Source organism: Chionomys nivalis, chromosome 21 (assembly GCF_950005125.1).
Source record: "Chionomys nivalis chromosome 21, mChiNiv1.1, whole genome shotgun sequence".
Lineage (NCBI taxonomy): Eukaryota > Metazoa > Chordata > Mammalia > Rodentia > Cricetidae > Chionomys > Chionomys nivalis.
The window spans coordinates 47,527,873-47,541,639 of NC_080106.1; the positions used below are offsets into that span (position 1 = coordinate 47,527,873).

The window sequence follows — 13,767 nt, forward strand, 5'->3', positions numbered from 1 at the left end:
GAGCATTGCACACGGCCCTCACTCTCTTACCCGCTCAGTGCAGGTCTACCCGCCCAGGAAAGGCAGCGCCCACAGTGGGACAGGTGCCCCTGTATCAATAAGCAATTAAGAAAACACCCCACCTGAGAAGCGCTCTTCTGAGTTGTTGGTCAAGGTTGGTTATTGTTGGTTTTTCACTGTTTGGGGGCCTGTCACCCAGTTCCCAAATAAATACACAGACACTTATTCTTACTTATGAATGTCTGGCCTTAGCTTGGCTTGTTTCTAGTCAGCTTTTCAAACTTAAATTATCCCATTTCTCTTTAATTATATTTTGCCTCTCAACTTTTTACCTTTCTTTACTCTCTATATCTTTCTTTCCTTCTTACTCTGTAACTGGCTGTGTGGCTGTGTGGCTGGGTGGATGCGTGGCTGCCCCTGGCATCCTTCTTCTCTTTTTTCTTGCTCCTCACTCTCTAGATTTCTTCTTTTACTTATTCTCTTTGTCCACCATCCAGCCCATTTCTCTCTCCTGACTAGCTGTTGGCTGTTAAGCTCTTTATTAGACCAAGCAGGTGTTTTAGACAGGCAAAGTAACACAACTTTATAGAGTTAAATGCAGCATAAAAGAACACAACACATCTTTGCACGATTAAACAAATATTCCGTAGCATAAATGAATGTAACGTATGTTAAACTAAGATGCCACAACAGTTGGCCAAGAGTCTCCCCAAACATTACAGGCTATGGCTATTGCTCTAGGTTACCCCAAAGAGGTGGAAGGTAGTTCCTATTGCTGAAGACGCCTGCGCTTTAGACACAGGACCCAGAGACCCCTGAGCAGGAACTGACCTGAATGCCTTCCCCCTTGAGGACTAGATTTCATGGTACCAGAAGGCGCCACACCAGCTTCCAAAGAAGGGAAAAAGCAACGAAGAGTCCTACCTGCTGTGGCACCTAGGAACCGCAACATCAACCAGCATGGCATAATAAGCTACGGGTGAGGTAGTTGCACGCATACCTCTGCATTAGCCAATAGCTCTCTAAGTGGACGTAAAACCCACTCAACAAGAAGGAAATCATGACTAGTATTGGAAACCTAGCCAACCACCCAAGGCTAGTGAAGCTATGAGGAGAGGAACCTACAACCACCACTTCACTAAACCAGCACAATCCCTAACTAACTACATGCCAATTATTTGTCCTATACCCACAGATAAGTGTAGCCCTCATCCTGCATTGAGAAAGCTTCCCTTTGCAACAGACAGATAGTGTTACAGAAAACCACCAGCGATCAAACTGCAGAGTTGTGGAGTCCAACCCCAAAGGATACATTTACAAAACAACTCTTCAGCCTAAGGTTCAGGAGTCACTGTGGAAGAGGCAGACAGAATGATGGTAAGAAGCAGAGAAACAGGCGGTTTCCTGTGGGATTATGTCTCCTAGTGATGTCAGAAGCTACACATGAACGGTCTCACCAACCTGACTGCCTAAACATGAGCAAACAAGGATAGCAACACGAGACATGCCACAAGGCCTCTCCCTACACAGAGAACCACAGGAAACTAAGGATGCTGAGAGCAGGAGGAACAGTCTTCCCAGGGAAGAGCCCACCAACTGATTATCCATTACCAAATGGTCAGCCCTGAAAACATCCATGCAAGCAATATTGTACATATTGAGCAAGTTATATTTATGTATTTAGGAGAGAGAGAGAGAGAGAGAGAGAGAGAGAGAGAGAGAGAGAGAGAGTGTGCGCAAAAAAAAAGAGGCCATGAATTTGAAAGAGAGCAAGGACAGTTATATGGTAAGGCTTTGGGGGAGGGAAAGGAAGAAACAGTGAAGTTATAATCTCAAAAATAATATTTTAGAAAAAGAAAGAAAAATTTCCTTAACATGCCCACAGGTCAATCTGAGTGGTTCTTCAGTTGAGGTTCCTTCCTCCCAGGTGACCCTAGGTTTGTGTCAACACCTGAAGCCAACTGACAGCATGCTACAGTAAATACACTAGAAATAATAACATGCAAGTCTCAGACACCAGCAGAGAAAACAGGAATTGTGAGACAGAAAAATAATACGCAGTAGCCTTCAAAAGGTTGCTAATAAAATGCCACATCCTGGGAGCAAAGACAATAGAAACTAGTTTTCTTTGGAGGCTGAAATCTGAGCATAGGGGTTTAACACAGTTGGGTCCTGGCGGGGCTGTTTGGCTTGTCCAGGGCGGCCTTTTACCTATGTTCTCGCATCTCAGTGTGGATGTGTGGAGATACAAGGATGAGTTCTCTCCTTCAGGGCCACCAATCCTGTACAATCAGGGCTCAAACCTCAGGAGGTTATTTAAGTCCAATTACTCTCCCAGAACTCCACCTCCAAAAGTCCATTGGCTTTAGGAACTGAGCACATAGTTTAGGTGGGCGCAGGGAGGGCAGGGCTCAACTGAGCCCATGGGGAAAGATGAGAAGTGAACTTCACAAAGAAACAGTGAAGAGCAGAGCCTGGTGCAGATGTAGTTTTTAAACAGAGTTTTCATACACGTAATAAGAGATAATTTTTGATCATAAGACTAGTACTGTAAGAAATGAAAAGGAAGTTGGGCTAAAAAATGGTTCTAGATAAAAATTTGGGTCTCATGGATGAATGAAAAGCACCTTTGGTGGATATGTGAGTAAGTAGGGTTTCTAGCTTTAAATCTCTTTCAAACACAACTGTTAAAAGGGACAGAACACTGCAGAGTTGATAAGACACACAGGGATGGAGAGTGTGCAGCGGTACCACACAGGTGGGGTAGATGCAAACACACTGCTGTATGGTTCCAAGCATGCACGCCTGCCTGAGAATAAGCTCCCACGAGAACACTGCGCTGCAAACCCCAAAGGAGTCGAACATCCAAACTTGCTCACATTAGCAGCACCAATGCTAAGCTAGAAAGGCAGAGGCTGTTAGCGTGAGTGAGTTCTGCACAAAATCTCAGAGTCTGAGGAGAAAGTTGGGGGAGGGGAGTGGGGAAGTATGGATATGATCGAAATACATGTGTGAAAATGTAAAGACGGAACCCACCATTGCACTCAATGAATATAAGCCAATGAAAACACAAACACGGGGGAAAATGAAATGGGACTAGAGAGACCCTTCAGTGGAAGAATGCACACTGCTCTGACAGAGGATGGAATTTAATTCCCATCACCCACTCCAGATCCAGTGCCCTCTTCTGGTAACTAAGGCACCTACACTCATGTGCACATATCAACACATAGATTCACACACACACATACACACACACATACACACACACACACACCTGAGAAAAAAGAATAAAAGTAAAAAATAAACAATCCAAAAATAAATAGGAAACAAGCAAATAAACAAAAAGTATTCATAGGTTTGTGGGTTAAAGTTAGGGTCTTCTATTCGATTCCATTGGTCGACTTCTCTGTTTCTATGCCAATACCAAGCTGTTTTCAATACTGTAGCTCTGTAATAGAGTTTAAAGTCAGGGATGGTAATGCCCCCAGACAATTCTTTATTGTATAAGATTGTTTTGGCTATCCTGGGTTTTTTGTTTTTCCATATAAAATTGATTATTGTCTTTTCCAGATCTGTGAAGAATTTTGATGGGATTTTGATGGGGACTGCGTTGAATCTATAGATTGCTTTTGGTAGAATTGCCATTTTTACTATGTTGATCCTCCCAATCCAAGAGCAAGGGAGGTCCTTCCATTTTCTGGTGTCCTCATCAATTTTTTTCTTCAAAGACTTAAAGTTCTTGTCAAATAGATCTTTCACTTCAATACCACTCTTGGGAATATACCCAAGAAATGCCCTATCATACAACAAAAGTATATGCTCAACTATGTTCATAGCAGCATTGTTTGTAATAGCCAGAACCTGGAAACAACCTAGATGCCCTTCAATGGAAGAATGGATGAAGAAAATATGGAATATATACATATTAGAGTACTACTCAGCAGTAAAAAACAATGACTTCCTGAATTTTGCAGGCAAATGGACGGAAATAGAAAACACTATCCTGAGTGAGGTGAGCCAGACCCAAAAAGAGGAACATGGGATGTACTCACACATATTTGGTTTCTAGCCATGAATAGGGGACGTTGAGCCTATTATGCGTGGTCCTAGAGAAGCTAATTAAGAAGGTGAACCCAAAGAAAAACTTTAGGCGATGAAAGGAGACAGAGACAATGACCCACATTGGAGCACCGGACTGATATCTCAAGGTCCAAATCAAGAGCAGGAGACAGAGCATGAGCAAGGAACTCAGGACCGCGAGGGGTGCACCCACACACTGAGACAATGGGGATGTTCTATCAGGAACTCACCAAGGCCAGCTGGCCTGGGTCTGAAAAAGCATGGGATAAAACCGGACTTGCTGAACATAATGGACAATGAGGACTACTGAGAACTCAAGAACAATGGCAATGGGTTTTTGATCCTACTGCTCGTACTGGCTTTGTGGGAGCCTAGGCAGTTTGGATGCTCACCTTACTAGACCTGGATGGAGGTGGGTGGTCCTTGGACTTCCCACAGGGCAGAGAACCCAGATTACTCTTAGGGATGATGAGGGAGGAGGACTTGATGGGGGAGGGGGAGGGAAATGGGAGGTGGTGGCGGGGAGAAGGCAGAAATATTTAATAAATAAATAAACAATAAAAAAAAACAAAAAGTAATGTGGTGAGGAGGCGAGCCGGCTTGCTTTTCGTCCCGCCTGGCTCCCGCACGGTTAGCTTTACACCCAAAATAACAACACACAAACTGTATTCATTTAAACACTGCTTGGCCCATTAGCTCTAGCCTCTTACTGGCTAACTCTCACATCTTGATTAACCCATTTCTATTAATGTGTGTAGCACCACGAGGTGGTAGCTTACCAGGAAGATTCTAACCTGCGTCCATCTCAGAGAGGAGAACTATGGCGTCTGACTCACTTCCCTTCTTCCCAGCATTCTGTTCTGTCTACTTCACCCACCTATGTTCTGACCTATCAGGCCAAGCAGTTTCTTTATTAATTAACCTATGAAAGCAACACATAGAAAGAATACTCACCTACATCAAAGTAACAAATACCAGACAGGGAAAAATAGGAAGATGGAAGATTTAGCATTAGTGATTCACCCACAAATTAGTGGTCCTAATTTTTACAGGACTTGTGTCTTTATAAAGAAAGAAACAACTCTCTTTCCTCTCCCCCTCCCTTCCCTCCCTTCCCTTCTTTCCTTTCCTCTCCTTTCTCCTCCCCTTCCCTCCTCCTTCTCCCCCTTTCTTTCCTCCCCTCACCCTTCCTCCTTCCTCTCTTTCTCCCTCCCTCCCCCTCCCTTACAGCTATTTTCTTACAGATCTGGAGGCCAGAATGCTGAAATTGAGAGCCAGCAGGGCCACACATGGGCTTCAGAAGCCACAAGGAAAGAATAGTGTGCCTCTTCCAGCTCCCCATGATTCCTGTGTCTGCTGTTGCACCCTTGCTAACTTCTGCCGTATCTTCCTCATAAGGACATTTGTCATGGATTTAGGGACTGCCTGGATTATTCAGGATCATATCATTTTAATATTGTTAATTATATCTGTAAGGACTGATTTTTCCAAATAAGGTCACATGCACAGGACCTGGGTGTCACAGTATGGCACATCTCTGAGACCCACCATTTGACTTCCTCCCTGGGCTCTCCTGAGAGGGACACCATGAGATTTAAGTGAGACACTGTTCTGAAGCATCTATTTCTAGAATAATTTTTAAATGTTGGTGTTTTAAGTTAAACAACTTTCATTACCCTTCATAATCCCTTGTAAAATGAACATAATACCCCAATCAATTTTATTAATTGACTCAAGAATTTAAAAGTTGAATCAAGACATCAGTGTTTTTTTTTTAAATGAACTCACATTAAGAAAATAAAACCATTTGCAACCATTCAAAAGTATGACACATCCAGGAAAAAATTTAATAAAGCATTAACAAGACATTGGTGAGAGAAATTTCAAAGGACATAACTCAGTGGAGATACAAACAATGCCCCCAGCTCTGTAGGCTCAATATTGATGAGTCAGCTCTACCTAGCAATTTATAGAGTCAAGATTCAACACAAACCCAGCTGAAGTACAGCAGGTTCTTTCATAGAGATGGCTGAGCTGATTAAAATATATATGAAGAGGCCAAGCCAAATAATTGTTTAAAAATTAAAGGAAAGAAGGAAGAAAGGAATCAAATTGGATAACATGAGCATTGAACGTTACAATAATCAAAGACAACCATGCTGGCACAGACATATTGCTCAGTGAGGCAGCAAAGGGAAGTCAGAGCCTGCTGTGGGATAAAACTCTTACACACTGTAAAGATTAATCACTCTTGGTTTAGTAAAATGCTGATTGGTCAGTAGCCAGGCAGGAGGTATAAATGAGGTGACCAGACTAAGAGAATTCTGGGAAGAAAAAAGGCAGAGACACAATTGATATCCAGAACCAGAGGAAGCAAGATGAGAATGATTTACTGAGAAAAGGTACCAGGCCATGTGGCTAAACATAGATAAGAATTATGGGTTAATTTAAGTTTTACAAGCTAGTTAGTAATAAACATGAGCAACAGGTCAAACAATTTATAGTTAATATAAGCCTTTGTGTGCTTATTTGGGACTGAATGGCTGAGGGATCAGGCAGGGCAGAAACTTCCATCTACATAAGCCCATTCAGGCTCAAGTGGCCCATAGTGTTTTCATCAGGGTGTGCCAAGGGAAGGGATGTTTGTTCATATCATCTGGTGCTGAAGTAACTGGATGTCCCAATAACACAGATTAAATGTTACTTTTATATAATGCACAAAAATTAAGTCAAATTAGATCATAGACCTTTAACTTACAAATAAAAGCCTAATAAATTTAGAAGCTCATGAAAGATAAAACTCCCAGTGAACTTGTGTTAGTTGCTGATTCCTTAGACAACAACAATTACAAGAGAAAAAAAGAGAAAGGTAAACTAAACTTTACCAAAATAAAATCTCTTAATTTTCAAAATCACTGTTCAGAACAATAGGAATTCTCATGTATTACTGGTAAACACATGAAATGGCAGAGACACGTTGGAAAATGGGTTAATATTTTCTTCTAAAGTTGGACATATTCTTACCAGGTGACCAAATCGATGCAGTTCTCTGCATTTGTGGAAGAGAAATAAGAATGTGCATCACACAAAGGTTTAAGAATGCTACATAGCAAAAAAAAAAAAAAAAAAAACAAAACAAACAAACAAACAAACAAAAAAAGAATGCTATATAGCGACCTTGAGCAGCGAGAGTGCCGTGGGCCGAGCAGGGGCTGCAGGGGAGTGGGAGCGCAGACTGAAAAATGCAGACCACCAAGGCACTGCTCGTTACTCCAGTTCTGACCCGCTCCTGTGCCAGGGGTCTAATCAGGCCTGTGTCTGCCTCCCTCTTGAGTAGACCAGAGGCCCCATCTAAACAGGTTAAACAGCCTTCCTGCAGCAGCTCCCCTCTCCAGGTGCCAGACGGGAATTCCAGACCAGTGTTGTTTCCCGGGACATTGACACAACTGCCAAGTTTATTGGTGCTGGGGCTGCCACAGTTGGTGTGGCTGGATCCGGGGCTGGCATCGGAACAGTGCTTGGTAGCTTGATTATTGGCTATGCCAGGAACCCGTCTCTCAAGCAACAGCTCTTCTCCTATGCCATTCTGGGCTTTGCCCTGTCTGAGGCCATGGGGCTCTTCTGTTTGATGGTCGCCTTCCTCATCCTCTTCGCCATGTGAGGCTCCATGGGGTCACCCAGCCATCCCTGCTGCTTCGACTCCATGCCAGTCCTGGTGCTGGAGTGTGCTGAGCTTTACCATTAAACAACAACGTTTCTCTAAAAAAAAAAAATAATAATAAAAAATAAAAAAAATAAAAGAATGTTACATAGCAGCAACTTCATTAGTGTAGATAAAAACTAGAAACACAGATGTCCGCCAACGAGACAAGTTGTGCTGTGTCCTTTTAAAGCCATTCTACTTGGTGAGAAAAAGATGAGCTGCTGATACACACAGCAATATGGATAAGTCTTCAAATAATGTATGAAATCAAAGCAGTGTGGCAGGGAGTGTGATACACACAATGATATAATAATAATATAATAATAATGTAATGTATGAAATCAAAGCAGTGTGGCAGGGAGTGTGATACACACAATGATATAATAATAATATAATAATAATGTAATGTATGAAATCAAAACAGTGTGGCAGGGAGTGTGATACACACAATGATATAATAATAATATAATAATAATGTAATGTATGAAATCAAAGCAGTGTGGCAGGGAGTGTGATACAATGATATAATAATAATATAATAATAATGTAATGCATGAAATCAAAGCAGTGTGGCAGGGAGTGTGATACAATGATATAATAATAATATAATAATAATGTAATGTATGAAATCAAAGCAGTGTGGCAGGGAGTGTGATACACACAATGATATAATAATAATATAAAAATAATGTAATGTATGAAATGAAAACAGTGTGGAAGCGAGTGTGATACACACCGCCATAAAATAATAATATAATAATGTATGAAATGAAAACAGTGTGGCAGGGACTGTGCCCTCCAGAGATGTTCATACCTCAGTTCCTGAAATGTTTTACTACTCTACATTAAATGACAGAAAGAACTTGCTAGTAAGGCTAAGGATTTTGATTTAGAAAAAGTATCCAGCTGTGTGGGAGCCAGAGGCAGGGATCTCTGTGAGTTCAAGGCCAGCCTGGTCTACAGAGTGAGTTCCAAGACAACCAGAGCTACACAGAAAACCCTGTCTTGAAAAACAAAAACAAAACAAAACAAAACAAAAGTATACTAGATTATTCTATATTAACTGGCAAAAAGGGATTTTTTTCAAATGTCATTAAGTTGCTTCAACGTAAGAAACATGTCCTGGATATTCAAGCGGATCCAGTTTATCCCCAGCTCACAATGGAAGGGTATAAATGGTCTGCTTCTGTGTGGCCATGATAAAACATTCTGACAAGCACCCTCGAAGGAAAGGGTTTACAGGTTATAATCCATCATCTAGGGAAGCCAGAGCAGGAACCTCGAGGCAGGAACTGGAGCAGACAACGGAAGAATGCTGCCCACTGGCTTGCTTTTCCTGGCTTGCTCAGTTGTCTTCCTTATACAGCCCAAGCCCGTCAGTGGACTGGGCCCTCATACTTCAATCAGCAATCAGGAAGATGCCCCCAAAGACTGCCCACGGTCCAGACTGATAAAGGCAATTCCTCAAATGAACTTCACTCTCCCAGGTGACTCTAGTTTGTGTCAGGTTGACAAAAAGGGGAAACAAAATGATCCAAGATGTGTGCTGGTTTGAGTAGGAATGATTCCCAGAGGCTCATCTTCTTGAATTCATGGTCCTTAATTAGCGGGACTGTTTGGGAAAGACCAGGAGGTTTGGCCTTGTTGGAGGAGGTGTGCCAATAGGGGTGGACTCCGAGGTTTCAAAAGCCCATGCCAAGCCCAGTCCTGCCCCCTCTGCCTATAACTATAGATAGATAGAGTCAGACATGAGTTCTTAACTTCTCCAGCACTATCCCTGCCTGCTGCCGTGTTACCTACCATGATGGTCAAGGGACTCATCCTCTGGAACTGTAAACAAGCCGCCAGTTAAATGCACCCTTTTCTAAGTTTCCTTGGTCATGGTGTGTCTTTATAGCAACAGAACAGTGACTAAGACAAGATGTAGGAGAGATTGATGTGTCATTGCTGCTCTGAGATACAGGGAGAAGCCTGGAGGAAATCAGGGGCAGCCCACACAGTCAGCAGGGGACAGAGACCTCAGTCCGAAGGCTGGCAGGGGATCCTGTCGCATCCTGAATGAGCCAGAAATAGATTCTCCAGGGAGAAGTGCTGAACTGCCTTGTGCTTTTGGCGTCATATCTACCCTGACCTCAGACACACAGAACACTATTTCTGACATTTTGTTACCACTGTAGCAGAAAACTAATATACGGAGCCAAGCAGAAATGAGAGCATCCAGTATGATTCCGGTCAGAAAATTCTAGAAAAGATAAAACTGGTGATAGAAAGCAGTAGGTTGCAGGTCCCAGGAATCTTATATTGGAGACCGACTGTGGGGGATCCTCAAAGAAACTATCCATCAGGAGTGAAAGAAAACCATTGTGATTGTAGTTTTGTCACTGTGGATATTCATGAAAACTCATCATGTCTCAAACTATATCAGTGATTCTGCAGCTGCCCACACTACATCTGCTTACTCTGCTGTGGCTCATATTGCAGCTGCTCACATTAAATATCCATATGTACATCTGCTCACTCTGCAGCTGCCCACACTGCGCTGCTCACACTGCACTGCTCACACTGCACTGCTCACACTGCACTGCTTACTCTGCAGCTGCCCACACTGCACTGCTCACACTGCACTGCTCACACTGCACTGCTTACTCTGCAGCTGCTCACACTGCACTGCTCACACTGCATTGCTCACACTGCACTGCTCACACAGCACTGCTCACACTGCAGCTACTCACAGTGCGTTGCTCACTCCGCACCTGCTCACACTGCAGCTGCCCACATTGCACTGCTCACTCTGCAGCTTCTCACACTTCACTGCTCACTCTGCAGCTTCTCACACTTCACTGCTCACTCTGCAGCTGCTCACACTGCACTGCTCACACTGCAACTGCTCGCACTGCACTGCTCACACTGCAACTGCTCGCACTGCACTGCTCACACTGCAACTGCTAACACTGCACTGCTAATACTTCACTGCTCACACTGCATTGCTCACTCTGTAGCTGCTCACACTGCATTGCTCACACTGTAGCTGCTCACACTGCATTGCTCACACTGCAGCTGCTCATACTGCACTGTTCACAATACAGCTGTTGTCAGGAAGCAGAGGGTAAGGGCTGCTGGTGCTCAGCTGGCTCTCTCTTTTCTTTCATTCCCAGGACCCCAGGCCAGTGAATGGTGTTGCTCTCATTAGAGGAGATCTCCTTCACTCAATTAACTGAGTCTAGACACTCCTTCGCAGGAATGCCCAGGGGTTTGTCTCCTAGGTGACTCTGATCCTGTTCAGCTTATAATCAATATTAACAATCACATATAGTTAGGGTGATTTTATTTTATGTCAATCTACCTGAATAAAACTGACACACAATAACAAGTTCTCCTTGCCCCTTGACTTCCAGCAACTCTGTTATGAAAGTCTTAAAAATAAAAGCTTTAGTGTAGTTATTACCTCAAGCAGTCATTCATATTCCTGATGCTGAGTAGAGTTTTAATAATCTCAAAGATGCTAATAATAGCATATGAGGGCTGGCAAGATGGCTCAGTGGGTAAAGATGCTTGCCACACAAGCCTGATGACCTGAGTTCAATCCCTAGAATTGCAGAGGAAGGAGAGAACTGACTCCCAAAAGTTTTAGTCACAGTGCTGTGCTGGTGACCAGCGGCCCCTGATTCTCACGCTGTGCTGGTGACCAGCGGCCCCTGATTCTCACGCTGTGCTGGTGACCAGCGGCCCCTGATTCTCACGCTGTGCTGGTGACCAGCGGCCCCTGATTCTCAGTGCTGTGTTGGTGACCAGTGGCCCCTGATTCTCAGCGCGGTGCTGGTGACCAGTGGCCCCTAATTCTCTGTTCTGTGCTGGTGACCAGCGGCCCCTGACTCACAGTGCTGTGCTGGTGACCAGCGGCCCCTGATTCACAACGCTGTGCTGGTGACCAGTGGCCCTGATTCTCAGTGCTGTGCTGGTGACCACAGCTCCCAGTCACAGTGCTGTGCTTCTCTGTTAGTGGGGATGTATGGGTGCTGGGTAAAGGCTGCTTGACAAGAGTGGGAGCATCTTGGCTCAGGGTCTGGTAGTTGAGGCTCCTGATGTGTTGGACAATCAGAATTCCAGTTGAGTTCTAGCAAGCCTCACTGTCAGTCTGGCAGGACAAAGAACTGTTTGAGGAATGTCTCCTTTGACCCTCTCCTGGTATTAGGTGGCCCAGCGATCTGCACACTGTACCCAGATAAGGAGGCAAAAGACTCCAAATGTCTTTCCAGAAGAGGCAGATGATGACCACCTGCTAGAGAATGTGTCCTGCAGTTCTGTTGTCCACACACTCCTAGGGAAGCCTCGAGGGAGGAAAGGATCATCATGAAGCTTCCCTGGAATTTTGGCAGCAGGAGGGGTCAGAACAGTACCATACATTTTAAAAATGGATGAAAACACAAAAATCGGGCCAGCTAGATGGGTCAACAGGTAAAAGGGCTTGCCATAAAGCCTGAGGACCTGAGTTCAATCCCCAAGACCCACCTGGTAGAATGAATTGACTTCTTCAAGTAGTTCTCTAACCTCCAGATGTGGCATGCATGCACACACAGACATACACAGAGACACACACAAAGACATATGTTTGTTTTTTTTTTTAAGAAAAAGGTAGAAAATAGTCAAGGTTAAGTTAACCAGGACTCCCCTGTTCCTATACTTTTCTATATCTTTGCATTGTGTGTGTGGGGTGTGTGCGTGTGGTTTTATGTGTGTGTGTGTGTGTGTGTCTGTATGTGTATGTGTCTGTATGTGTGTGTCTGTCCTCAGCCTCCTGTATCTCTGGATGACTAGTTTGAACCACTTTTTCTGTCACAAGGTTCCTGTTTTATACAGGTCTCTCTGCTGTCACACACCCAGAAGACATCACGTAACATCTTGCAAAAACTCCTCGTTCCATCCCTTGTTTCTCAGCAGGCTTGATAAGAAACGGGACGCTCTAAAGCAGTCTCCCAGCACGACATCACCTTCAATATGTAAAAGGTATGTGTAAATACTAGTTATGTCATTAAAAAAACAATAAAATTTCCCTAGTTTTGTTAGGATTGAACATAATCTCTTGACCCCTGGAGATTTTGTTGACCTAGACTTCATGCTTGAAGAAAGAATAGAATTCTTTCCTTTCCTTCAGTATGTGAAGGACAGAAACGGAGACTTGTTCTAGAATAGTCTGTGAGGATCAAATTAATTCACTTTTATGATAAAAGCAAGAAGCATTAATAGAAACAGTGTCTACAAATGTGAACTATCAAGTACAATTGGGAAAACCACGGCACAGAGCTGTGCTCCTGATCTCAAAATATGCTTCTCTGTGACTCTGGGACGCCACAGCTGCTTCCACACCTCACGGAGGAACTGTTGGTATGCACTGTCTTCCTCCTGCAAGTCTATTCCACGTGACTTTCCCTCTGTACTGAAACAACGTGTACAAGAGGCAAGAGAATGCTGAGCAAAGGGAGCTGGAATCCGTTCGGAACATTTGACTCTTTTTTGGCGTTGGAGGAAGGACCAATCCTTTTATTATGAAGAGTAGCAGGGCTCTCCCTGTTCCTGGAACATGTGCTGTGTTGAGCAGCTGAGTGTCCAGGGAGCCCCTCTGTTACGGAGAGCTTGCCAAGTGTTTGTCTCATCAACTTCTCCCCAGAGAACTCTGGAGAGCTCTAGCCTGCCTCCATTCCTGCTAAAAATGGGTGCACCGGGAATAATAGAACTTACTCAGGAAAGTCTAACTCAACCAATGTGAAAGTGCCACCTTGCGCTACTGTAGAACTGACTGTCTCCACCCACATATCAACTGGTGGAAAGATTGGAAAAGCGCTGGCTTGTATTCTTGACCTTTTCCACACTGGCACCACACAGGAGTGGCACCTGAAGCCAGTGGGAACTCACAAGTCACAGTCACATTCTTCTGAAGACCGCTGAGGGACGCCTATGTCTCCTTTCCCTCAGGCAAGTCTCCT

General features: G+C 43.9%; 1 pseudogene; it reads left to right on the forward strand.

The window, feature by feature from the left end:
• Positions 1–7,264: 7,264 nt before the first annotated feature.
• LOC130863834 (ATP synthase F(0) complex subunit C1, mitochondrial-like) lies at positions 7,265–7,811 on the forward strand (annotated as a pseudogene).
• Positions 7,812–13,767: the final 5,956 nt, after the last annotated feature.